Source organism: Myodes glareolus, chromosome 19 (assembly GCF_982192425.1).
Source record: "Myodes glareolus chromosome 19, mMyoGla1.1, whole genome shotgun sequence".
NCBI lineage: Eukaryota > Metazoa > Chordata > Mammalia > Rodentia > Cricetidae > Myodes > Myodes glareolus.
Genome location: NC_142044.1, coordinates 20,963,510 through 20,991,462, shown reverse-complemented (window position 1 = coordinate 20,991,462; position 27,953 = coordinate 20,963,510). Strand labels below are relative to the sequence as shown.

General features: G+C 45.5%; 1 protein-coding gene across 4 annotated transcripts in view; it reads right to left on the bottom strand.

The window, feature by feature from the left end:
* The window catches only part of Zhx2 (zinc fingers and homeoboxes 2), a 150,406-nt gene that overhangs the window by 36,345 nt on the left and 86,108 nt on the right, over positions 1-27,953 (bottom strand). The window contains exon 3 of one of the 4 annotated variants that reach the window (XM_087898787.1): positions 6,980-7,064. The exons of the other annotated variants lie outside the window; for them this stretch is intronic. The gene's annotated coding sequence lies outside the window, so the exon portion shown is untranslated. The remainder of the gene's footprint in view (positions 1-6,979; positions 7,065-27,953) is intronic. 4 annotated transcript variants of the gene reach the window in all.

Sequence of the window (27,953 nt, the reverse complement as noted above, 5' to 3'; positions counted from 1 at the left end):
GGAGAAAGAAAAATGAGCCCCGTGGCTGGCCCTGTGGTCAGCTCCCTTGATTATCGCCTGTCATCCTTATAGGGGTTCAAAGGGGAAAGGGAGAAGCACTCTTCCATCTCCCTAACAAGAATCTGACTCACCCATGAGTCCAGAAGGTGCCCCATGTCATCCGGGGCTCCAGTGACATGAAGCTGGGACAGGTCAGTGTCACACCAAGTTCGTTATTGTCCACTTGCCCTCCGTGTTGTTCATCTACCTTGGTGAAGGCAGAAGAGCCAGGACCTCCCACCGAAGGTGACGAGCAGTAATCGGATCAAACCTGCCCTGGTTCTCTCCCGCATGACCTCCTGCCTCTCATTTCTATTCTCTGAGAGAGACTGCTGTGGGGAGCTGGAGGGCATGCAGCGTGGAGAGAGGCAGGCAGTCATTAAAAAGTCATACCTTTGAAGACATATGCACATAACGTCAGGTGAAAACTAAAGCCACAGCCACTGTGATCCCAGTGATGTGCCTGAGAGCAAGGCACAGTGCGGAGACAAAGTCAGTGGTTTCTGGAGGCCAAGGGTCAGAACTGACTGCAAGGCGGGACAAGAGCCGGAGCAATGCCGCGTCCTTATTTTGGTAGTGGTTTGTTTAAATTCATAGAATTGTGCATGAGAAAGCATGCATTTTACTGTTTGCAGCTCACGTCTTCAGGGAGAAAAGGAAAAGAAACTGCAGCTACATGCCATAGGTATATACATATACACATACACACACACAAGCGCCTATGATTCCGACTTTTATAAAAGGAGTTATTCAAAGACAACCGATAAAATTGTTGGTATTTGGGAGTAACTGGTTCTAGAGTACCTGACAGATACCAAAGAGTCTCAATGTTTCAGTCCTTTATATAAAACTGCACTTGCAGAGAGCCTATAATACCCTCCCATTATTTTCTTTTTTTTTTCCTTTTGTAATTTTATTAAATTATAAAAGTTTCCATTTACGCCCCTCTTCCCAACACCCTCCCACTCCCCCCTCCCTCTCCTCCTCCCTCTTTGTCCCTAAGGGCAGTCAGGGTTTCCTGCCCTGTGGGAAGTTCAAGTTCCTCCCCCCTCCCATTATTTTCAAATCGTATCTATAGTACTTATTTAACCACAAGCCCTATAGAGATTATGCAAAATGTTTTATAATGTATGTTTGTAAAATGACATGGAAAATAGACGTTTGCTTTTGTATATTCTTGACCTGTGCTTAGTTGAACCCAGACACAGGACGCAAGGCTGTGAAGGACTGTATGTATACAAGTAAGCCATACAACCTGACATTCATCTAATTGAAAAACAAACATATGTAACCACGCCTGCAATGACTTCAAAGCTCCTTGTAAGGCTTGGGGAGGCTGTCTCAACAGGAACCCTTAAACTCCTGGTGGTGAGGGCCCTCCCTGCCAGGGCCTGGGTACCCACAGCCAAGGATGCTTTTGACTCTTAACACATTCTGATCCTGTCAGCTGAACACAGGAGGGCTGGGGAGGGAAGGGGAAGGCCTGTCAGGCCTGTCAGCATCCAGGCCCAGGAGGAAATGATTACTTATTCTGCAGCTTTCTTTTCTCCTTCCCTGTCTATACATTCCTTCAGTCTCCAGTTCAATAACCCGTTGTTCAGTCAGGTTCTATTCGTCCATCCCTCCATGAAAATGGTCCTCAAACCCTAAGAGAGATATACGTAGATCTAATCTACAGGGGGAGTAGGAAAAGACAAGATCTCCTGAGCAAATTGGGAGCATGGGAACCATGGGAGAGGGTAGAATGGGAGGGGAGAGAAAGGGAGAGGAGTGGTGAAAAATATATAGCTCAATAAAATCAAATTAAAAATGGTGGAAAAGGAAAAAAAAAGAAAAAAAGAAAATGGTCCTCAAAACAAAGTCTCTTATATTGGCTACCTCAAGCATGGTGCTAGAATCTACTTTCATCTCAGGGGCCATGGCAGTTGTCAATAAACAGCTAATAAATAACAGAAGACCAGCTAATAAAAAAACAGTTCTTCCATGACTGAGACAACAAAAGTAGGTAGGATATAGTCTCTAATGTGAGAACAATAATTTCTGTATCCAGTTTCCTCATTGGTCACATGGGGACAATGTGGGTACCAACTTCACATGATTTTGAGGAGTAAATGCGCTTAAGAAAGGCAGAATAGGTCCTGGGTCAAGCAAGACCAGAGCTTAAATCTGGCTATCAGTTTTATTGTTATAAGCCAGATGAGCTCAGGCAGGAGTAGTGGAGTCCTGAGAGCCACGAAACAAGAAAAACAAAAAAACAAAACTACCATCACCACCAACAAAAAAATAGAGTCATTTCCAGTGAGGGGATCTGGAAGGCCTCATAGTGGAGATCAAGTCTATGTTGTGTGGATTTCTTGGCTTCATTAGCTAGAACCTGTGCTGTGATTGATTATTGATGCCTGCTCTGGGCAAGGAAAGGACAATGGTATGTGTGTGCCTTTTTGGTCTATGTTATGCTTGTTTCCAGATTCAGACACATCAGGACACCTTGAGAATTGTAGCAGGATAGGCCTGACTGTAATTTTGTGACATCTTTGGCCCCGAGGGTTTGTCTGGGGGAAGTAATATATCCTTAGGGGAGACAGTAACCTGACTTGAGAACACTGGATTTTTAGTCATCAGATGGAAATCCAGTTCTGACAATGGCCTGTTGCCTGATTTTTATCAGATCACCCTTTGGCCCAGGTCCCAGGGATCCGCATGTGAAGAGGAGAGAAAGCGAAATCGACAGCTGTCTCAACAGAAATCTCAAGTCTCATGGTAGAATAGAGCATGGGGCAGGGCCGGGCTAAGACAGAAACCATCTCCACACCACAACAGAGTCTCCTGGACTGAGAGATGCTGAGGATTGTGGGCTGTGTCAGAGAACGGTGTAGATGTTGTGTGGCTTCTGGAGCAGGGGCAGGAGTTCAATTGCCCTTATTCTGGATGGATTAGGAGGCGGTTATTTGGTGCTCCGTAGAATGACGGATACCTGGAGAGTTCCTGGAGGACTTCCAGAAAGGAGGGCGAGGAATGATCACAGCCCGGAGGCTTCCTACAGTGAGCGGGGACAAGGTCTAGGCACAGTGACCTAACTGAAGCCCGAGGTTGGACATTTCTAGAAGCACAGTCCCTAAATATACACAATGTGGGGTGAAAGCTCTTAGTGAAGAAGACCCAGGGCTGTTTCTGGCTCGTACCAGTAGGTACGGAGGCAGAAGCTGCACAGAGGTAAGGGGCGAGGCCCATGAAGTGGATCTTGAAAGACTGCCCTGGTTGGAGAAGGGTGAGGGCAGAAGTCGACAGCTGTGAGAGCAATGGCTGGACTGGGGTGCACAGCCTGGGGAGGAGGGGGCTAAGAGGACAGTGGTGGAGCTAGAGCTGGGGGGGGGTCCAAAAAGTGTCCGGAAGAGGCATGAGTGCCAAGAGCGTGTGTGTGTGTGTGTGTGTGTGTGTGTGTGTTTCCCTGTGTCCAAAGAGGCATGAGTACTAAGTGCGTGTGTGTGTGTGTGTGTGTGTGTGTGTGTCCCCGTGTCCAAAAAGTGTCCGGAAGAAGCATGAGTACCAAGTGTGTGTGTGTGTGTCCATGTCCGAAAAGTGTCCGGAAGAAGCATGAGTACCAAGTGTGTGTGTGTGTGTGCGTGTGTATGTGTGTGTCCATGTCCAAAAAATGTCCAGAAGAGGCATGAGTGCCAAGAGCATGTGTGTGTGTGTGTGTGTGTGTGTGTGTGTGCGTGTCCGTGTCTGAAAAGTGTCTGGAAGAAGCATGAGTTCCAAGAGTGTGTGTGTGTGTGTGTGTGTGTGTATGTGTGTGTCCGTGTCTGAAAAGTGTCCGGAAGAAGTATAAGTGCTAAGAGCAGAGATCCTGTTTTGTCACGGTCCTGTTCTGTTTCTAGTTGCTAGCACTGCCTGCCTGCGGAGAGACGCTCCATGGAAGACTGCTAAAAGACAGGGCAGACGGGTGGTTGGAAGGAATTGGGATTTCAGAGAGTGTCCAGCTCCCGGTGTTTCATTGAGAGAAACACAGGAGGGAAACCCCGTTTGTGCTGTTTGAAGGCAAGCCAACTTGCAAAGCAAGAGGACGAACAAACACAGCAAAGAATGCAGGCGGGTGCGTGTTCGTACACTCAGAAAGCAGGAGCCCAAGAGGTGCGATGTGTTCTCAGCCCCTGCCTTAAAAGAGCCCTTCTAAGGAAAGAAGAAAAAGAGAAAGAAAAGGCCCCAAAGCCGCTTTCCACTGGATTGAAGTGGAAGACACAAAGCAGAGGCATGATCAGAGCATTCCCAGGATGCAATGCAACTTCCTCCTGGTGCTAGGGAAAAGACCCCTCTTAACCCTGTCCTCTGCGCTCCTTCCCAGCTTGCTCTGCTCAAAAGCACATGGCTGGAAGATGCATAGGCCAGGTCGCCGTGCCCAGCGGGGACTCTGCTATGAATGAGCATCCCCTCCTTGTTCTTGTCTTTGGAGCCTTGCTAGGAAGGAGAAAAACCGGGCCAAAGCCAAGATGAAAGGGCCTGTAATCTCATAAAAGAGTCAGGCGATGTTCTGAAAGGCCAGGAGCCGGCACCTGCCTTTACACTTCAAGGCAGGCTGTGTGAAACTCACCGAGGCAAGAGACCTGTCTGCCCTTCCCCAGGTGTCTGGACCTGGTCAGCAATGTTCTGGGCACCAGTACTAGTACTGCAAGCCACTGGTTGCAGTACTGCAAGCCACTGGTTGCAGGTGGGTAGCAAGAAGACCAACCATGAAATCCACAGGCTCTGGAACCTGCATTATGGAAGCTTCAGAGACTTTAGGATTCAGCATCTCCTTTGCTGTCTGTGATGATAGTATTTATTCTTTATGAGGGTCTTTGGAGACGCCCGTGCGGTGTGGAGACTAGCCAGTGCGACCAACGGGCGAGCCGTTCCCCTCGCTCTATGAGTCTACCCTCATAGAGTGAGACTCCACTGGAATCAAGAATGCGGCTTCATTTCCAATAGGATGGGCATGAAGCCTCTTCAGCTTTTATTTGCCCACCTGAGACACTGTACAAGGCTACAGGACCCCAGAGTGGCATGGGTCTTGTTTGTCACCCTGCACGAGGAGAGAAAATTTGCCTGGTGGCGTGAACCCAAGAAATCAGAGGAACAAGCAAACGGGTGGTTTCCTGAGTACAATCCTCAAATGATCAGAGCAGGATTCTAACAGATTCCTTACGATCTATTTACCGCTTCCCCGAAAATAGTCCAGGAAGAGACCTGGGGAGCTCTTGAAGGTGGTTACACCAATATGGTTAGGAAATCCAGGAGACAGAGGGGAGAGGGAAGCAGCCAAGGGCAGTTGTTCGTTCTCAAGGCCCAACCATGCCTGCAGGATTGCCGACTTTTGCCTTTCTGTCTTATTTCTGGAAAGGCATCCGTACAGGGAGCCATGGCATCAGAAGGAAGTAGCAGCCCCAAACACTGCTTCTGGTACCTACTTAGGGACCACACAGAGCGTGCCTGATCTGCTTTGGACCTGGGGTCTAATTAGATGATGTCTTAGTCCATTTTCTGCTATTATAACACAATACCCAAGGCTGGGCATTTTCTAAAGAAAAGGGGTTTATTTACCTCACAGGTTTTAAGTTAGAGGATCTGAGATCAGGTTGTCATACCTGCTGGGCTGCTGGTGAGGGTCTCTCTGGGTGCACCACAACGTGGCTGAACAGAATGGGGAAGACGGCTGCATGCAGAAGGGGGTCTAGCTGGTGAGGGTAGACTTAGCTTTATAACTGCTCTGTGAGAACTAATATACCCTGCAAGGCCTGCATTAATTCCTTATGAGGGTAGAGACCTATGACCTAGTTTCTTTACACTAGGCCTCCACACCTTAAAGGGTCTACTGTCTCAAATCAGTGTGCCGGAGTCTGAGCCTAGCTCCTGCGCTTCCGAGAGACACGCTCAGACCATAGCGGGTGGGGTGATCTTTAAACTTCAGCATCTGCTACATAGGATGCTGAGAGATGCTTAGGGCCACCCAGAGCAGTGGTTCCCATCCTTCCTAATGCTGCAACCCTTTAATACAGTTCCTCGTGTTGTGGTGACCCCCAGTCATAAAACTATTCTGCTGCGACTTCAAAACTAATTTTGCTACTGTTGTGAATTGTAATGTAAGCGTCTGATATGCAGGGTATCTGATACTCGACCCCTGTGAAAAAGTCGCTTAACCGCCAGATGGGGGTCTCGACCCACGGGTTGAGAATCACTGATTTAGAGGTAGGTGGACATAATCTTCAGAACCACGGGGAAGAGCAGAGAAAGAAGACAGGCTATTCCCAGGCAAGAAAACACCGAATCACTTAATGCAGCAGTAGATCTTAGAGGAAGATGCTCCACCCCAGAGCAGTTTCTCCATAGAGATGGAAAGACCTAGGAGCTCAATGCGCCAGAGAAAGCCTCTGCTAGAAATCCATTGTTTCGGGCAGGACGCCGATGCTGTTGTAAGCTTTAATTAGCTGGACTGTGGTTAAGTGTGAATCTTGGAGGTAACAAATGTGGGGTAAAGGCCTGGGAGAACCCGGTAGCCCAGGACACCCATGTTTTGCTCCTCTAAATGGCAGCAGCTTGCAAAAGAGGCTGAAATGAGGCCAGCTCTGAGCAGGGCTGAAGGCGTGGCTGAGAGATAACTGGCAAGTCCCTGTGCTTTGTGAGTTGAGGACAAATGCCATCTGCTCCAGCTGTCGCTGACTGTCAAGTTCTCTCCCGGCTCCACCGTTTGTTACAGTGACCCCGGCTTGTGGGACTCAAGTGCTTTGAGTGCTTTGTCCCCTCTGGGCCTAGTGGATGCTGCCATCTCCACCCTGCCAGCCTGGCAGGGAATTCACTGCCAGGACCAAGCAACCAGGTGAAAACAGCGGTTCCCTGTGCTGCTGGCTGCCCGCCTGCTTCCCGCTGCCCCTTTCTCTGAGCACCTCAGTGGTGCCAAGGGCCTTACTTGGAATGCACAAACAGGCAGTCTTTCCTCCCGAATTCAAGCAGAAGGGTGATAGGAACACAGACAAGAGGCATCGGGTTGAGTTCTGTGAAAATAGGTAGGAGAAAATATTATTCAGCTATTAGATGATGGAGCATCCACTGGGGCTTGTTCCCAGAATCAGCTAAAGCGTAGAACTGACCGCTCGCTGGACTGCTGGACTCTGTGCATGTATCTAGTTCTCTCCCAACACCGGGTGGTGTCACAACCCTTTTTTATCCTGAGAGAATCAGGGAAAAAGGCGTCTGTTTTAGGAAAGAGCCACAAGTGGACCCGAAGTACAAGCCCTGTGGTCAGTTCTAAGACTGAAGATGGTCATACGTAAGCTGTCATTGTGGATGCTGCCCAGACTTTTATATGCATCTCAGAACCCACCCACTGGGCCTTCTCTCTCTGTCTGTTCCTGCATGAAGAACAGAAAACGTATTGGAGGCCGTCCTCTGCTTGCTCAGGCCTAAGAGACAACCAGAGTTCAGGAAGCCTCTGGGGCAGGATACAAGTTCATGGACTGTTTCCCTCGAATCTCCACCAACCAGTGGGCAGGCTTCCATATGAGACCTGGGGACTGCTAAGAAGTGCCTGCACTAGGCTTTGGAAGGAATAGGTTCGAACTCAAGTCCCGGCTACACAAATCCCTATATACAATGTTCCTGGCCGTATTGCTCTTGATAGTCAAAACGTGTCTGTCAGTGTATGGCCAAACCAAGTATAGTTTATACCACAGAGAGACGTCCTCTTGGTCAAAAGGAACAAAGCACCAATGCATGTAATGACGCGTACAGACCTTTAGAATTCTTTGGTAACTGAAATAAGCCAGTCATGAAAGACTCCACGCAATCTGATTCTGTACAATTCCAATTCCATACTTCTCATTCAGAATGAGGAGGCCTACAAAGGCAGACAGATCGCTGGCCTCCAGGAGCTGGCTGAAGCAGTGGGTGTGGAAGGAACCAGGGCGTGAGGTTAATGAGGACAGAGTTTCTTTCTCGAGTGATAAAAATCTTCTAAAATTAGGATGGTGGTCACACAACTCTGTGCATATTAAAAACTTCTCACCGGCACACCTTCAATGGGTGGATTTCAGGGCATGGATGTGTTCTATGCAAATATTCATAAAGGTGTTATAGTTCCGGGAATCGGGGTTTCTACCATTTCTTGGTCCTCTCGCAAGGATGCCTTTGTTTGGCTCGCTGTTGTGTTCTGAGGGTCTTGATGGGTAACAGAACATTCACTAGTAACAAAAATGCTGTTTTCCCCCACCCCTAATCTATCCCAAGAGCTCATACATCCCAGGATGCCTTCAAACTCGATATTAGTCAAGGATGACCTTCTGATTCTTCTGGCTTCACCCTCACCCCGCCCCCAGGACTAGAATCACAGGCTTTACCACCCCACTTGGTTTAGGCAGCGCTGGGGAGTGAACTGAGGGCTTTGTGCATGCTAGGCAAGCATCCACCAACGGAGTTATACCTTCAAGACCCCCCAAACGTGGTATTTACAGCCTCACTTCCTGCTTCTATAAAATGATAGAATGTGCTGAGGGCTTCTGTGGTCACCTGGCTCTTTTAGTCTTTGGGGGGCCTTGTGGATCAGTTGCCTTCTTCTGGAAGACTTGTGCTTCTGCAGCACCCAAAGCAGCAGCCGAGTTACCCCCTTTTCTCTCATCTGCTCAAGTTGAGCTGAAGTCCCCAGTGTGTGGGCTCATAGCTGCCTTTCCCCATTTAGGCAAGGCAGGACTCATGTCTTTAAAATTCTTCCTGGCCACAGGAAGAAGATATATGGGAGGCAGGAACGAAAAACTCCCGGCGGAGGCAAGAGATATATGATGGTTTGTGCTACAGAGTGACGTGCGGGGGTGTGGAGGGAAGAAAGCCTCACACCTGGGTACCTTCCAGCTTCTGGCCTTGGGTAAGAGAGGGAACCAGCAGAAGATTAGGCTAGAGTGGGTGGGGACAAGAGAAAGCTCCTGGTGACTGAGTAAGTACGATGAATACTAGAATCACTTTTAGAAACTCCCTGGTATACAAATCTGCAAACAGCAACGACATTCACAAAATTGTCCCCCCTTCTGTTATTTGTTTTCAGCTAAATTTAGTCCCTTTGGTTACTGAGCTCCGATCGGATCAGCTTTATTTAGGCCACCTCGCAGGTAAGTTCTCAGCTCCCATGGACTCAGGGTCACCGATTTCTGGAACCCAAGGGAAGAAGTTTAAAACTATCGAACAAGTTAGAAGAGGAATGTGGAAGGGAGGGAGCCAGACAGGAAACTGGAGACTGCCATCTTCCCACCCAGCCAGGCCAGGCAAGTTCCCAGCTGCCCACGGAGTCCAGGGAGGCCCGGGAGGGACACTTGGAGTAGAGCCAAAGACACTGGGAAGCCATACCAAGAACCAACTTCATTTCTGCAAGGTGTGAGCCAGTCCTCTGGTCAGAGTACTTTTTGAACATTAATTCTGGACCCTCAGTCTCAGGCCTGGTTGCAGTGAGGGCGTGGGAAACCGTCCTTACAGCCTCAGGCCACACGGAAAGGAAGTCAGTCCCCTCTGGACAGCCTTCAGGACTCCTCACTTGGAAGTGCTTTCCAGGTTGACACAGGACTCTCCCAGCCCCCGTGAGTGTGTCCACAGCTGCCCACTGAGGAGCCATTTATCTCACTGTGGCTGGGAAATGTCCCCCAAAGGCCATGTGTTGATATGGGCTTAGTGGTCAGTCTGTGGTGCTGTGGTGCTAATGGGAGGTGGTGCAGCCTTTGGGAGGTAGCGGCCTTGTTGAACCCCTTCTTCCTGTTTCCTCTGAGAGGTGACCGGCTCTCCTCCATCATACTACCCAAGCAGGATGCTCAGCCTTACCATGGGCCCATAAATAATGAAGCCCAGTGGCCTGAAACTTCTGAATTCAGAAACCAAACATCTTTTTTCTCCTTTAAAATTGATTTCCTTAGATGTTTTGTCCCAGCAACAGAAAGTTAACACACACGCAGAACTTCTGGGCCTCTGAACTGATTTGCAATCACAGGCTAGGCAAGGATACAGGCAGCTCTTGCATCTCTCTCTTGTAAATTTATTTATTTTTACTCTATGTATATTGGTGCTTTGCCATGTGTGTCGGGTCCCCTAGAACTGGAGTTTTACAGACAGTTGTGAGTTGCCGTGTGGGTGCTGGGAATTGAACCCAGGTCCCCTGGAAGAGCAGTCAGTGCTCTTAACCACCGAGCCATCTCTCCAGCCCCAGCTCTTGCATCTCTTGCCATCTGCCTTCGCTCCTATTATGAGATCCAAGGCAAATTCCTAAACCATCTGGGGATCATACAGAAATGCAGCATGAGGTATTAAAATCAGCATGGTTGAGATAAACAAATAAAAACAGTGTTCCCACATTTGCAATGCTGTCACAAGCCTGGAGCCGGGCTCTATGCTGCCTGCGTGACCATCATTAGCCCTTCTGATACAGTACTTATGATTGCGATATTAGACTGTGTTAGATCTTTGGTCTCCTTCGGCCTTCAGGACACATCACGGGACGTGGCATTGTTTTCTAAATGAGCAGGTCTACTCTGAGTAGACCTGAGAGCTCAGGGCATCCAAACAAAGTAAGGGAGCAGCCCTGATCTCACGCTGGTTGGGCACCTTCCATGGAGATTTGCCTGCCTAACTTTTTCAAGGAGAATCTCAGTTTGAGGAAGCCACACTATATCTGCTACGTGCCATTAGTCACTTAGTGAGCATCATTGGAGTTATCACAGTGACGTCATGGTGTTAGACTGCGGGTATACATGGTTTGGGATTATCCATGATTTCAGGTGCACACGGCATCTTGGAACTCATCCTGGGAGGTAAAGACAGACTCTTGTAGCTCTCTGAGTGGTTTTTCTGCTCTGTTATCTCTCTCCTGGCTGCATGAAACAATGATGACAGGACGGTCAGATCTTCTGTGACAGCCCCACAGGTGCCCAGTCTATTTTCTCAGGATCTAGCCTCTCGATCGCTCCACCCTCAAGTGCATGGTTGTTTCTTTCGGTCCCCACTGTTTGGGTGATGAGCTCATCTGGTGAGTTTTTTTTTCTTATTTGTTTTGCTTTTCAGTTCTAAATTGTCTACAGGGTTCTTTCTCTTTTCTATTTGATGAGATGTTTGTATTTGTTTATTTGTTGGAAGTACGCTCATAATTTCTCATTAAAGCATTTTTATAACGGCCACTTCCTAACCTTTGCCAGTTCTTACACTGCTGTTATTCCAGGACTGCATCTATTGTCTCTTTCTCACTCATTGTGGTCCTCCTACTGAATCGCATTAAAATTAAATCCTTGTTATGAAATATGGGAACCTTTGGTTCCATGGGCTTTCTTTGACACTCTTCTATTAGAAGTAGGGAGTGTTTCCAACTCATTACTCCAAAGAGAGGCTTGGGTATTCATATGGTCTTCATGGACTCTCAAGGGACAGCCTCCTTGTTACATGGAAGGGGTGGGTGGTCCTGTTTGCACCGATGTGCCCCTGTCTGGAGCAGTTGTGCATGCCTTGCTTTTGTTCCCATTCAGCCCCTACTTGTGCACCTGCCTAATGGATCTGGTCTCCTGAGAGGTACTGGAAGTCTCCACTCTCTACCCGGATTTATCTTTAATCTCCGTCATCACACTGGTAGAGGAAAGTAGGGCAAGGAGTAGTGGTGGTGGTGGGGCTTGCTTCACCTCAGTGAAGGTGGACGGTTGACCCTCTCCTTCATTCATACTTCACTGGTGGAATAATGTTTAGGCCATGGTTTTCTCTGGGGTATCAGGAACAACATGGCACTGTCTGAAAGTCTTCTGTGTTTCTGGGTCCTTTGGTTGGACACAGTAGATTTCTCCACCCTCTTTTGCTTCAAAAATGTGTGTGTGTGTGTGTGTGTGTGTGTGAGAGAGAGAGAGAGAGAGAAAGAGAGAGAGAGAGAGAGAGAGAGAGAGAGAGAGAGAGAGATATTAGGTGTGACAATCAGAGGACAGCTTCAGGTTTATTAGTTTGTCAGTTTGTCAGTCCTTGCCTTTTAGCTCGTTTGAGACAGGATCTCTTGTTCTTTGCTATGTGGGCCAAGTGAGCTGGCCTGAGAGCCATGGATAATGTCTAGTGTAGCATACATCTCACCTCTGACCTGAGTTTCTGGACAATAAGCATCAGCAGGGTGTGGGGGTGAGGGGCAGGAACAAATCCCTTTTCATCTTTCATTACCAGGCGTGACGGGGAAGCCTTATCCAAGGAGATGACGTCATTGGCCTAGGCCAGTGGGCCTCAGCAGTGGGCAGTTTTCTGCAGTGTCTGGAGACATGCTGGTTGTCACAAGGTGGGGCTGAGGATGCATTATTGGTATACAGTCAGTAAAGGTCGGGGATGTTGCCGCAGTTCCCACAATCCATGTGATGGTAATCCATGCAATAAAGTTTCAGCTAGTCTACAAAGTCAGCAGTGCTGGAGGTGAGAGACCTTGGCTAGCCAGATGGCCCCCAACGGGCATGGGCTGATGGCTTGGAAGAGGAAGCAAGGCTCAACAATTAAACTGGGTTTTATGAGATTTCATTCCCAGAGAGCAGCTTAGGTTGTAGGGGAGGGAAGGGAAGGAAGGCTCTTGGTCAGAGCAAGGCCTGTCATTTTAGAGCACATTCCGCAGCAACAGTGATTTGAGACAGTATAAACCCTCTTTTCACACAGCCAGCTGGGGAGCTTATTTAGATAAAGATTTCCAGGCCTCCTCCCCTCAAACCCACAGAGGTAGACGCTCTTGGGTGGAGTAAGTGGGAACCTTCAGGTGATCTCCACAACACTGGCATTTTCCTCAAGTTTTCCAGAAGTAGGAAGCAAGCCGGGAGATACGATAGGGTCCCCAGGCAACGGTGTGGTGATTTGAAAATGTCGCTCTAAAACTCTGCGCATGGTTTATCTAACTTTGTTAACAGACACCAACCCTGCTGTTTCTCTGTCTCTGTCTGTCTGTCTGTCTCTCTCTCTGTATATTTGTGACATGTATGTATATGCAAGTGTGTGTGTGCGCGCATGTATGGGCACACATGTGAACCTGTGGAAGTCAGAGGCCAACTTTGAGTTTTGGTTCTCGCCTTCTGCCTTGTTTGAGACAGGGTTTCTTTTGTTCAGCACTGTGTATGCAAGAGCAGGTGACCTGTGAATTTTGGGGGATTTATTTGTCTTAACTTTGAATCTTGCCAGAGGCATACTGAGCACACAGGTTCACACTTTATGTGGGTCTGGGACTCTAAATTCAGGTCCTTACTGTCATGAGGCAACTACTTTACCCACTGAGTTACCTCTTAACAATTAAAAGTAAACACCAGATATAAATGGAAGGAACTAGAAAAAGGATCATCCCAAGTTAAGTATCCCAGATCCAGAAAGAGAAATATGGTACCTATTCGCTTCTATGTGGATATTAGCTGCCAAGTAAGTAATAACAAAGCTACAATCCATAGAACCACAGGGATTAGGTATAGAGCAAGGGACTAGAAGGTACATATAGATCTCATTAGGAAAGGGAAATGGAATAGATAGTTCTGCATGGATGGGGAGTGGAAGGAAAGAGAGGGACAAGGGAGGGAGAAAGGGGAGAGACAGCTAAAATTAAGGGTCATTTTGGTGATAGTATGGAAACCTAATACAGTAGAAGCTTCCTAAAATATATACATATGTTGGGACCATTTGGAGGCCTGGCCTCCAGCTGCTCTTCCCTACTAGAGATCTTTACTTTCCTTCTAATTTGAGTTACTGAAAGCTGTGTCAAAGTTGTTTACCAACTCTGCTTCACGAGCCCGTGTTGCCTTGGCCTTGAGGATTAGAGGATAAGGTTTTCACCTGTTGGTCCACCTGACTGTTGGGTATATAAGCCTCCATGGTGCTATTGAATAAAGGGCTTCTTACCAGTGACTAGAGGTCCGTGTCTCTGTTTCTGTCTGTGTGTGTTTGTGTGTTTCAACCTCCAGTCCCTTGCCCGAAGCTTGGGAACTGTATGGTAGTGCATAGAGTGCAGACAGGTGTTGTGCATTGCAACGTATATGAAGGAGATCTAACTGGAATTGCCAGATAATGGGGAGACAGAGCCTCAGCTAGACATCTCTTGTGGTCAAATGAAGTTTCCAGTCCTGGGATTGGATTACATCTAATTGAGATGCTGGCCAAAGTAGTCCCATGGGCATCTCCAAATAACCCCGACTGTTGCCAAGACAATAGGTTGCTCTCTGCAAATTGCCTGCATGGTCCTATTGCTGAAGAACACCCTTGCAACTCATTGCACATGAAGAAGTCGAGTCGGTGCTTACATAGAACCTTCACTCCTATGTTCTAGTGTCTTTGGTACAGGAATTAATTCTGCACCTTACCAAAAGAGAAATATAAACACTAACACAGCCACAAACCCTTAGATGGAGAAGGATGTTCTGTCTGCAAGATATGTCAGTGCAATGGTCACACAAAGCTGCTGCGGGATAATTGTTCACACTGCCAATCCTCTGTGCCAATAAAGTCACCCTGAATCAAGGACAGAATCAGTGATTGGCTGACTGGGATTAGCCATAGAGATGTTGGAGGACTGAGGAAGTCAGATAGAAAGGACAGGAAGAGAGAAGGAGGGACTGAGGGAGATTTCCAGGGTATTTGGATCAGGAAAATGTGGAGAGAAGGGTCAGCGGATCATCCTTCCACTGTCCCTTGGATGTATCAGGTTTTTATCTCAATTTCTGACTCCCAAGTTTTTACTCATACTAGAATAATTTAGGTAAACTTTATATCTGGCATCTAATGTGTGGCTTTAGATCACACCCAGGTGGTGAAGCCATCACAGTTGTGCTGGTCCCCAACCCCCACCACCAGCCAGCTCTGTCGTTGGGGCTGCCCTATGCACTAGCACACTGTTTCCCCCCAACCCTGCTGCTGTGTGAGCAGGTATCTTCAGCTGGCAATGCGTCAATAGCCCTATAGCTCAACAAAGCCAGCGGCAGTTTCCTTGCATGCTCTGGAAGCCACTGGCCACCACCGCCACTCCTGGCAGGTGGTTTGGTCCTCTTTTGTGCTATGTCCCAGCTGCATGGGTTTCTCCTACAGCTCACCCTCCCTTCTTGCACTACACATGAGCAGCTACAGTGGCCCCTGACCCGGGCATGCAATTAGCATGACTCAGGGCACTCCCCCATGCCTGCCTTCCCTGCCAGCACAGTTGAATACCATTACTGCAGGTGATTTACCTCCTCCCCCCAGCTCTGCCTACGTTGTCTGCGTCAGCAGGTCAGGAGACACACCTGGGAATTCTTAAATGGGAAATTAGGTTTTAAAATGGGGGGGGGGTCTTTTCCATATTAAGAATGGGAAATATCGCAATGCAGGGAGTTAAGTCCCTATTTAGTGCTACTATGGGTGTCTTGCAGGTGGAAAAAATAAATTTGATGATCACCCTGGCACTTTGTTGCATAGCAGCATTGAATGCTTGGGATGGGGTTGAAGAATCTGGAAAGAGGACTGAGTCATTTACTTAAATTATACAAGACCCAAAAGGAGCCTTCACTGATTTTTTCCCCACAAAGACTGACTTCTGCTGTGAATAGAATTATATCAGATACAGAAGAGAGACAAATACTAACTGAATCTTTGGCTTTTGAAAATGCTAATTCAGAATGCAAGATGGTGATTAGGCCTTTAAAGGCAAGATCAGCACCCGTAGATGAATTGTTTAGAAATACAGCTAATATTAGTTTTCACATTTATGATGTATCTTTGATAGAAAAGTAATTTCTAAATATTAACAAAATAAAAAAATAAGATGCTTTAATTGTGGTAAATAAGGTCATTTGAAAAGAGATGATAGGCAAGATGTTTCTAGAAACAATGTTTTTTTTTCTAGTGATAATTCAAACAGAATGCCTCAGTTTTCTGAAGTATGCAGAAGGTGTGGCAAAGGCCAGAATTGGACTAACAAATGCAGATCAACAAGGGACAGGCAAGGTAATGCTTTACCATTGAGAAATGTCCTCAGGGGCTTCCACAGGCCCCAACATCAAATCTGGCTCAATCATTCCCAGTTAGCAATGGAGAAACTCATCCACAGAGCAATTAAAAGACTTGACACCTGTTGTTAAAATCCACACTGCTCTGGATGTGACCAAAGACAGAACTTCTATAGATACAACACAAGGTTAAAAAGATACCATAAAACAAATATTTTGGCAAACTACTATCCATGATCAGAGGTCAAAGCTAAAAATACATATAAATGGCATTAAAATTGAGGGTTTGATAGACACAGGTGCAGATGTAACAATAATTTCACCAAAATCTTGGCAACCAGATTGGCCTCCTCAGGAGGTAAATATTCAATCTCTAGGGATTAGAACTTTATCGCAGGTAAAACAAAGTAAAAGATGGATTGAGTATCTAGAGCCATAAGGACATATAGGAAAATTAAAGCCATATGTGGCTAATATAGCCATGAATTTAAGGGGATGCAATTTGTTGCAGCAATGGAAAACACAGATTAACATTTCTTCAATCTCAGAAACAAACCATAAAATAAAGAATGCTTCTGGGAAAAATATTAAAAGATATTATCAAGAACAGTCACTGATCATTTGGCTGTATGTAGACAGGGCACAGCAGCTGGTGGTCTTTCAAGGATACCAACAGCCTTACCTTTAAAATGGTTAACTGACAATGCTGTGTGGATGGGTCATCAGAAAAATTAAAAGCACTAGAACAGCTGGTACAGGAGCAGCTAGTGCTCAACATATTAAAGAATCAACCAACCCTTGGAATTCTACATTTGTCATTAAAAATAAATCTGGAAAAGGGAGCCTGATAATAGATCTAAGAACCATAAATAAGGTGATTCAGTCAATAACTCGTTACAGCTTAGAATTCTCTTGCCTTCTTTGTTACCTAAAGGATTGTCTATAATGTTATTGATTTTAAAGACTCCTTTTTTTGGCCATACCTTTACAAAAACTGGATAGAGAAAAATTTGTCATCACAGTGCCTACTTATAATATTCAGCCCGTTAAAAGGTATCAGTGGAAAATTCTTCCACAAGGGTTGTTCAACAGTCTTACCTTGTATCAATATTTTGCACAATAGCCATTGGAAACAATTCATTAACGGCTCCCTCAATATATAATTTGTCATTATATGGATGATATCTTACTAGCTAATTTAGACTTCTGACTTGCATACCTTAGAAAAAAATGTTTGAAGTTGTAAAGAAAATTTTGCCTTGCTGGGGATTACAGAAAAAAAATACAAGGAGGAGATCATATTAATTACCTAGGATATAAGATAGGTTTACAGAAAGTTCAACCACAGAAAATACAAATCAGGAGAGATCAATTATAAATTCTAATGATTTTAAAAATTACAGGGAGATATTAACTGGCTATGACCATAATTGGATTAACAACTTGAACTAAGCAATTTATTTCAAACCTTACAAGGTGTCAAGGACTTAAGTAGTCCAAGAAAATTATCAGCTGTGGTTGAGAGAGAATTGGCTTTGGTAAAAGAGAAATTACAGGATGTATATGTGGATTGTTTAGATCCAGAGCTTGATTATATCCTGGTCATAATACCTTCTATACATTCTCCCATAGGAATTCTTATTCAGAGAGAAGATAATATCTTAGAATGGATAATTTTTGCCACACAAACAGAGTAAAATAATTAAAGACCTATGGAGAAAATGTTTCTATAGAAATTGATCCTGAAATTTAAGTTGAGATTTCATCAATTAACAGGAATGAACCCAGTAGAAATTGCGGTAACTTTTATTAATGCTGAAATTGCCTCATTATAGGCAGAAAGTGAACATTGGCTAAGAGCTTGCAGTAATTTTTCTTCAAATTTCCTAATACTAATGGACTGGACATTGTGAATATATTTCTTTCTTACTTTATAATTGTTCTTAGTGTATATAGTTTTACTATGTTACAATCCTTCCTTTTCATTTAGAAAAAAGGGGGAAATGTTATGGGAGAATTGTTCAGTCTGCCAATCTTCTGTGTCAATAAAGCCACAGTGAGTCAAGGACAGAGTCAGTGATTGGCTCACTGAGATTATCCCTAGGGGTGTTGGAATACTAAGGAAGTCAATTAGAGAGGGACAGGAAAAGAGAAGGAGGGGCTGAGATTTCTGGGGTGTTTCGATTGGGAAAATGTGTAGGGTCAGTCAATCACCCCTCTCCTGTTCCTTAGATTTACCAGGTTTTTATTTCAATTTCTGACTCACGAGTTTTTATTAATACTAAAACAATCTAGATAAATGTTGTACATAGAATAACTTTGGGAGAATAACTAACCAATATCTGACATGATTTAAGGCCCACTCCATGAGAAGGAACTGATACTTGTCACTGCTTGGGTGACCAAGAACCTGAGTCTAGATAGCTCAGGAATCTATGGTAAAACCAAATACTACTGTCTTTTTTTTTTAAAGCAAACACAGCAATAAAAAGATTCCTGATGATATTCTGTTATACTTGTAGACCTATGCCTTGCTGAGCCATCATCTGAGGACTTTCCTCCTGCAGCCAATGGGAATAAATACAGACATCCACAACCAGACATTATGCAGAGAATGACACAACTCAGAAGGCTCAGCCCTAAATGGAATGTTTCCATTAAATCCCTCCCTTCAGGGCTCAGAGAACCCTGAACTCCTGTGGAAGAGGAGGTGGAAAGAGTGTAAGAGGCAAAGGGGATGAAGGACACCGGGAGAACAAGGTCCTCTAAATTAACAAGATCAAAGCTTTTATGTACCTACAGAGACTGAGGCGGCATGCACAGGGTCTGCACAGGTCTGTGCTAGGTCCTTTTCGTAGCTCTTATAGCTACGAAAAGTTTAGTGTTTTCATGGGACTCTTGAGTATGTGACTGAGTGGATCTCTGTCTGATTCTTGTGCCTTCTCTTGGGTTCTTTTCCTTTGTTTATTTTGCCCCATTTTAATGTGTTAGTTTTTGTATTATCATACTATATATTATTATCATCCCTTAGAAACCTGTTTGTTTTTCTAATGAGAAACAAAAAGGGGGTGGATCTGGATTGGAGGGGAGGTGGAGAGGAACTGGGAGGAGGAGAGGGAGGGAAAACTATAATCAGGATATAGTAGGTGAGAAAAAAAATTCATTTTGCAATAAAGGAGAAAAAGCAAAACAACAACAAATCACTTTGGAAATTCTAGTATCCTTCTAAGCGGCACTCATGAAGCCACAGATTTGATCAACTGGTTATTTTTCTCCACAGTGCTAAATAATACACAGCTATGAAAACAAACAGGATATGTCCGTGCCTTAACATGGACATGCAGTTTACACGAAAAGTGGGGTACTGTAGTAAAAACAGCTCCAGTCTGTCAGGGAATGCTGCAAACAACGACTACCAAGGCTACCAGTCAGCCGGTCAGGCCTGGCTTTTGCTCTGGAACCTCAGAGCCACCATTTGGGGGGCGGATGATGAGCCCCTGCTTCCTGAAAGAGAAAGAAGAACCAACAAACTCACAGGTCTTTGTCGGGTCCAAAGGAAACTCCACTCTCCCAAATTCTGGAGACTGTCCCCTCTACCAAAGGAGCCATTCCCCATCTCTGTCCAAAGGGACAAATGTCTATAGGAGGTGCCAATTAGCATACCAAAGTGCATGCTGTCCTCTAGGTCTCTCAGTACCTGTGACTCGTCTCAACCTGCCCCCACCCCAAACTTCTCTAGTTCATGGGCTTCCACTCCCCAGTTTCCCATCCCCCATAGAGCCCTGCCATTTTGGCCATGTGCTCTCTTGGTCCCCTCTTTCTTGCCCCTCTCTCCTGGTCTCCTTTAGGGACACTCTGCCTTCCTTTCTTATTCACTGCCCCCATGGCCAACTCTAGTTTGCTGGTCATGTTCAACCTACTACTTTTTTTCTCTGCTCCAGACTCTTCCAGAGTCCTCTGGCTGTACTCTCCCTAATATCTACAATAAAACTTTCCCCTTAACCATCATGGAGTGGTCATGACCTCACTTTATGTAGACTTGAGATGCAAATCCAAGATCTCTGTAGAGTTAGAAGGTAGCTGGGATAGGCTGGGAGCTAGGGTGTCACCCTCCAGGGAAATTTGTCTAACCAGGCACTGATGGATGTGGTGAAGAGTCAGAAGTGATTAGAATTGAGTCCTTTCCATCTGTGGACTTAACATCTATTAGAAAGAAATGCCTCCAAGAGACAACACGGCACAGCCAGCCTCAGAATCTTAGTGTTAACTTACATTTCCCAGTTTTTGAAAAGAACCACCTGAAACCTGGCACTAGCTGGATCTAGTGGCCCACTCCTGTAATACTAGCACTTGGGAGGTTGAGGCAGGAGGATTGCTGTGACTGGGATAAACGTTAAGGACCAACGCATTTTGAATGTCACCGAACATCAGAATTCAGAAGCCAAGTCTGAGGCGTAAAAGTGACTCTACCTAGACATAATTCTCTTCTCTTCTCCCAGCTCTGGAATCCCTTTTAGGCCATGCAGGGTGGGTGACAGAGAAGAAGGTACGCACAATGAAGCCTACAACAAAGCGACAGCCTCTGCTGAGAGCCATAATCAGCACGTGCAGTTTTCTTTTTGTTGATACCCTTTCCCAGTAAGGTTAAATCTGACATCACATCCGTTTCACCAGGCCTGCCTCGCTACAAACCCAGAGGACTGGAGACCGCCTCACGCGGCTGCTCTGTTTTCATCCTTTCTCTCCGGTTATGCTACCTGAATTAATTCCCACCTCAGGTGAAGCCTCTCTGTATGAGCTGCCTTTATTTGGCATTCATTGATTTGCTACACAAGTCAGAAGGCTGGAGGGTGGGGTGGGAGATGTTGACTAAGGTAACATCCTCAGGGCCAAGTAGGATAAACGCAGAAAGACAAAACAAAACAACCCCCCTCCCAACCTCAAAATCTTGGGACAATATTTCTCTTTGGGGCAGTGTTGGGACTTAAGGGGGACAAATGTCTTGGGGGGAGTGCATAACCAAGTACGCACGTACTGAACACATAGAGGACACGCAGGTCTGTGTATTGGAGTCAAAGCACTGAGTGTCCATTAGCAGGGATGGGAAGGAAGGCTCTGCACTGGCTAATCTTTATGTCTACTCGATACAAGCAGGGGTCATCTGGGTAGAAGGGATTTTAACTGAGAAAAATACCTCCATAGAATTGGCCTGTGGATGAATGTGTTAGGCATTTTCTTGACTAATGATCAATATAGAAGGGCCCATCTCACAAGGACGTGGTACCACCCTTTGGCTGGTGACCCTGGATGCTATAAGAAAGCAGACTGAACAAGCCATTAGGGTCAAACTAGTAAACAGCATTCCTTAAGGCCTCGACATTCGTTCTTGCTTAGTTCCTGACTTGAGTTTCTGCTACTTCCTTGGATGACAGACTACAAGGTGATGAGATAAACCCTTTCCTCCCTGACTTGATTTTGGTACGGTGCTTCATCACAACAATAGACATCTGAACTAAGACAGGTAGTTAAATATATGTCTGGGGAGAAAATGCTCCAGGTACCAGTAAGAAAAAAGAACTAGGGAGAGGAGCAGGATCTAGGCAGAACTTCCAGGGGACTGACTGTAGCTCTGGGGAGGGGGATTTAAACAAACAAACACAGTCTTTAAAGATGCTCTTCAGCAGCCTGGAAACATGGAATTCTATGAATATTCAAATAAGGACCCGGATCCAGGGAGGATTTAATAACCTTGGGCTCCATCCAGAACTGTGGTAATCTTGTAAGAACCCAAAGTGGGCAAGTACTGGACAAGTCTGTGCAAAATCACAGTTACAACGGGAAGAGCAAGGCTCAGATTCATGGCTCATGTGTCTGGGCATGCAGCCCAGTGTAGCCACCCCAAAGCCGAGGGACTTGGCCTCTTTAAACCTTGTTTTCCTTATCTGTAAAGTGGACGATAATGGTGTCTACCTCACAAGATCACTGTGAGGCACTGAGGAGTGAATACAGGCAGACACCTAGGACACTACCAGGCACAGAGTGCCGCGTGTGTGCTGGCTGTCTGCGAGTGGGACACACCGGGACTGAATCACTTGACCTAGAACTAGATAATAATTCTACAATGTGGAGAACGTGATGGATGAGGACAGAAAAGGAAAACAACAGGGAGCAGGTGGACTGAGCTCTGTTCTAGCCCCAGTGTTGGGACTGCACGCCTGCAAGCTTCATGCCTTTCTTGCATGTTTTAAGACAGAGTGCTCTATGCATCTATGAAGTGGTGGCTGGAGGTCGTCTGGGGCTGAATAGTTAGCAGTAACACCAGTCTCAGAATGAGCAGCCAAATTCCATCGATGGGCGCCATCAGCTCCACCTCCATCCTACCACCACTGCGGCTTTCCCCAAGGTATTTTTAAAAATCATTATTATTTTCTCCTGTGTTTTCCCACAATGACAAGGGCTTTGGAATAAAGAGGATTTCTTCAATAATGCCATGCATCGCAGCTGTGTGACCGTGGGCACAGACACTTCACGTCTACGAGATTAGTTTTCCTTATCTCAAAGATAAATGTCTGGTCAAAACATGAAGGGAGCACTCAGGGAAGCGTGGCCCATGAGCAGAGATCTCAATGAGTGGTGGCTGATCCACAGTGGAGTCCCCAGGCAATACTCCATCAATTAAAGAATGTCCACCATGATTTCGTCTCCAAATTTGAATTTTCAGAATGACGCTGTTTAAAAGGTTAAAGACAACATGGGCTCCCAACATCTAGCAAGAATAAAGCTGGGCACGGAGTAGGAATCTGTCCCTGGTCTAAATGGGTCATCCTCTTGGCCCACGGCCAGCCATTTGGTTACACTGAGTTGACCCTGGTATGAGGCAAGGGGCTCTGCCACAGACCATCTTCTGGAAAAACAAACTCTCTGTTCTTTGTGTGGCAAACAAAATCACATCATCTGTGAGGCAACATCCTGGGATCCCAACGTCGTCGCGCCTGTTTCTTGTCCTTTGACAATGTACTTCAGCAAATGGGAATTAAATTGCTCCCTTGAATTTCCAAATGCCACATTTACAAAACAAAAGAGACCGTCAAAACAAAAACTTCCCGGCTGAAAGGGATCAATCCAAAACCAAAGAGTGGATTATGATGTTTTCCAGAAACAATTAAACTTGAGTTTTCAGAACAAGGAACGCTATCATCACAGATGTCTTAGAACTAGAAGATGCTCCACTAAGCTCTTCAGAAGAGAACCAAGCTACAGAGCTTGAAGCATGCACACATGGTGGTTGCTGTCACCTCAAAGGATAACTCAAATCTCTCAACTGCATGATGTGTGTGTGTGTGTGTGTGTGTGTGTGTGTGTGTGTGTGTGTGTGTATGTGTATGGATTATTCTTTCTACTTAACAAGTAACAAAACCGAGACACGGCGAGATTGGTAGCATTACTGGTAAGAGGGGAACCAGGACGCTAACTGTATTTCTTAACCATCATCTGTTCTGCCTTTAAAGATCTGGTTTCATCTCTGCTGCTGTCATAAAACGATGACCAAAAGCAATTTAGGGGAAGGAATTTACAGTTCATCACTGAGGGAAGTCAAGGCTCAATCAGGAACTTAAGTCGGAAACTATGAGTGAACTCTGCTTGTCAGTTCCATGCTGAGCTAGTTTTCCTATAACCCAGTACCATCTGTCCAGGGAATGGTGCTGCCCATGGTAGGCTTGGTCCTCCTATGCCAATTAACAATTGAGACAACCCCCACCCTAGACATGCCCACAGGCCAGTCTGATCTGGGCAGTCCCTCATGAGACCTCTTTCTCAGGTGGCCTAGCTTGTGTCAAATTGACAGTTAAAGAAAAGTAGGATAAAGCTGTTCCAGTGCCCAGCCAGTCCTGGGACTAGCTCAGGATGCTCTTCCACAAGGTCCTGTGACATCTTAGCACTCACCACCACTGACCCGTATTCTCAGGTACGTTCCCTTTGGTCATCTGGAAGTAGCTCATAACCTTGACTGTTATATTCACACTCCATTTCACAATTATGGAAATTAAGACTCAGAGGGATGACACCTCCTCTCAGGTCACACACAACTAATGAACCATATAAATAGAGTCTGCATCCACTATTGCTTCATTCTTGGGCACTGTGTCATTTGGAGGACACATAACCGAGTCTAAGCACCACCAAGATGGGGTCATGAAGTTCCAGGCTTTAGTAAAACTCCCACCGTGAGGTATTTGGTGTTATGATCCAAAGAATCAGTGAAGACAACTGAGCAGAGACTGGCTTCAGAGCCAAAAGGGTAGCCACGTGAGCCTGGACCAAGTGATGGACCATCTCTGAATCCAGGTGCCCTGGACTGCAAAGTGGTATAATAGCAGCTACCAGGACACGAATTCTATGTCAGCTGGAAACTTGTCTGGTTTGTTCATGGCTGGAATGTCAACATAAAGCATGTATGTGGTATGTAGTAGATGCTCAATAAGTGCTCTTGGTTTGCTTATTATTATTGTGTTTGTATACATGATGCATGGGTGTGAGTATGGATACTTGTGTACCAGCGTGTGAAAGTCAGAGGACACCTTTCAGGAATGGGTTCTTTCCTTCCACCATGTGTTCTAGGGGTTGAACTCAGCTTGTCAGGCTTGATGCCAAGAGTTTTTCCCCAGTGATTAGTCAAATTAGCTCTTTATAGACAAATACATGAGCAACAGTGAAAAAATCACCTTATTGTGTTTCTGTAGTTATTAAATAAGCTACTGTACGCACAATGCATAGCATAGACTCATGTATGCCCCAAATGCCAATTATAGATGATCTTCAATATCTGTAGATTCTATACCCACAGAACCAACTATCTATGGACCAAAAAATATTCAAAGAAATATTGTACTTGGGGGTTGATGAGATGACTCAGTCTGTTAAATGCTTACCTTGGAAACATGGGGGTCTGAATTCAATTCCCAGAATTCATGTTAAAAAATATGGGTGTGGTGGCAACCTTTGTAATCTGAAGTCAGGAGAAATGTCACCAGGTAGCCTCTGCAGCTCACTGGCTGCCAACCTAGCCTTCCTGGTGAGTTCCACATCAGTGAGAGATCCTGATTTAAAGAACCAGGTACTGTGTGAGTGGGGAATGACCCCTGAGGTTGTCTCCTGGCCTCTTCATGAATGTTTATACACACGCATATTCACTTGCAAATACACATGTGCCCATACATGCCTGTCTCCTTACACACATGTGTAACTGCATACATGCACATACAAAGAAGGCGTACTGTATCTGTACTGAGTAGGTACAGGCTTTCCCCTATCATTTTCTCTAACCAACATGCTACAACTATTTACCCAAGATTTATATTTCATTATGTACTCTGAGTAATGGAAAGGTGATTGAAAATGGGGGCTGTGCAGAGGTTATAAGCACATGTTATGCTATTTATGAAAAGAATATCAGCACGCAAGGATTTGTTACCTGTTGGATCTTTGGACTCAAATCCCCTGAAGATAGAGAGACAACTAGACCCTCATTATTGTGCCACAGACCTCTACAAGCATTATTCTGTTCTCAAGAACCTTATGAGACAGGTCTTATAATACTCCGTTTATGTAGTAGGAAACCAAAAGGAATACAATAATTGACTGGAGTATATACCTTTTAATGAATCAGAGCCTTTACAAAAAAGTCAAGGTGTTTGAGAGATGATGGCTCAGCCCTTAAGTACTGTGGGACAATGGTCTGTACCCTGTCAATTGTATTTTAATAAAATGCTGATTGGCCAGTAGCCAGGCAGGAAGTATAGGTGGGGTGAGAACAGGAGAATTCTGGGAAGAGGAAAGAGTCAGTCTGGAGTTGTCACCCAGACTCAGAGCAAGCAAGATGTGACTGCCTCGCTGAGAAAGGTACCAAGCCATATGGCTAACACAGACAAGAAAAATGGGTTAATTATAAGTTATAAGAGTTAATAAGAAGCCTGAGCTAATAGGCCAATCAGTTTATAATTAATGTAGGGCTCTGTGTGTTTCTTTGGGACTGAGTGACTGCAGGACCGGGTGGGACAGAAAACTCAGTCAACACTTAAGAGTACATACTGTAGAGGACCCAAAATAAAACAGGATATCACTGCTCTTGGTTACCTACTTAACCTGACGGCAAGTCCTTATTGCTAAAGACACTACACACTTTGGTCACAGGACATGGAGAAATCAAGTTGGTAATGAGTAAGAATCTTTGCTGATAGCTTTTATAGTACCGGAAGGTGTCATGGAAGCTGCTGGGGGAGAGGCCATCAACAGGCTTACCTATCTATGAACTTTGTGAACTACTGTACAAGGTTATTGGTGCAATAGCAGCACACATGTTATAGGGTTAACAAAATGCTTTCTGATTGAATTTAAAATCCATTCTACAAGAGGGAAGAAACACATGTTTGGTACAACAAATCTGGCCAAGAATCTATGGTTGGGGAACTCGCAGGCCCCAGGGGTAAACCTAATACTGTTATTTTACTAAATGGAGATCTCAAACTGCCTTCTAAATTTGTATCTCTACCCCTGTAGATTAATGAAGCCCTTCTCAGAGAAATTTCTTTGGGCAGCGGATGGTTGTTAACGTGGAAATTCACCACTGACCAAAGTACAGAGTCTAAAATTGTCCACAAAGTACAAAGTCACAAATAAAACATCTATATCACCTCACCAAGCCCTGCAAAACTCCAGGGACCACCACTGAAGAGGGAGGTGGCCAGATTGTAATAGTCAGAGGTCAGGTAGACCGGACCAAAACAGGATCTTCTGCTTGTTGACAGGGTTGCTGCACCCATGAACTCTCAGCCATTGTGGTGGCTCGCACAAGCTCTACATGAGATTAAGTCAGTCAGCATTCTAGTACAGAGTGGGGAGGAACTCATGAGCCCACCCTCCAAAGTGGAGAGCTATTGACAGTTGATGGTTTCTGGGGGAGGGAGAGTCATTTTCTTTAAGGGCGTGGCCCCTGGTAGATGGTCCCACAGTATGAAGGGCCTTGAGTGTCTTGGCAGCACAAACGGAACCTGTGTGCTACATCTATAAAAGAGAGAGTACATGAAGTTAGGGGCTGATAGGGAGGAGTGGGGTGGTAGGTATGATCAAAATACATCATATGAAATAGTCAAAGAATTAATGAAAATATTCTGTTAAAGTGTTAAGGCAGAAAAAACATAACTGTTCTCTAATGAACACATAAATGAATTAATATTTTTTAAAAAGTCATAGCCGGGGGCCATGGTAAGGCTCTAGAGGGACTTGTAAGACTTAGGGCATTGGGTCTAGCCTGGCAGGTAGTCTTACTTTTCTTTCTGAATCTTCCACCTTTGAGGGGCATCCCAAGCCCAGCAAGGTATACTTTCCACCTCTGACCCTGCCACGGCCCTCCTGTCAGTAGAAAGGGTCTCCTGGAGACAGAGTGGCCAGCTGTGCTAGTACCACACTATAGTAATCCTAATAAATAGGAGGCTGATGAATCACTGATTACAGAAGAGAAAAAAATTTATGAGTAAGTTGATTGAAAGTCTTAATAAAGTTCATTCCGCGGGAAGGATTCTGGCTTGGCTATGAATATCAGAATCCAAAGGGAGGGAGATTTTTTAAAAGATGGTTTTGACAGCCAAATTGCAGAATGTCCCTCTTTTCTAGTCTTATCTCACCCAGGACATAATCACACCATATCAGAACTGCTTGGTTCCTCCATTGTGGGTACCTTGAGGGCAGGGCGAGCATCCATCTGGGCTCTTGGCTGTTGTGTCTAAGGGAGCATCCACAGCTAGGGTGAACTGTCAGGTCTACATATGGGACAAGGAGTCCAGGCATTAGTGAAAAAGAAAAGGCGACAGAACAGGGCGCTGCAGGGTGAGAGCGCACAGATTTGTTTACGTATTCCAACTGCAAAAGAGCTTACAGAAATCGATCGCTTAAACTTGAGCTATA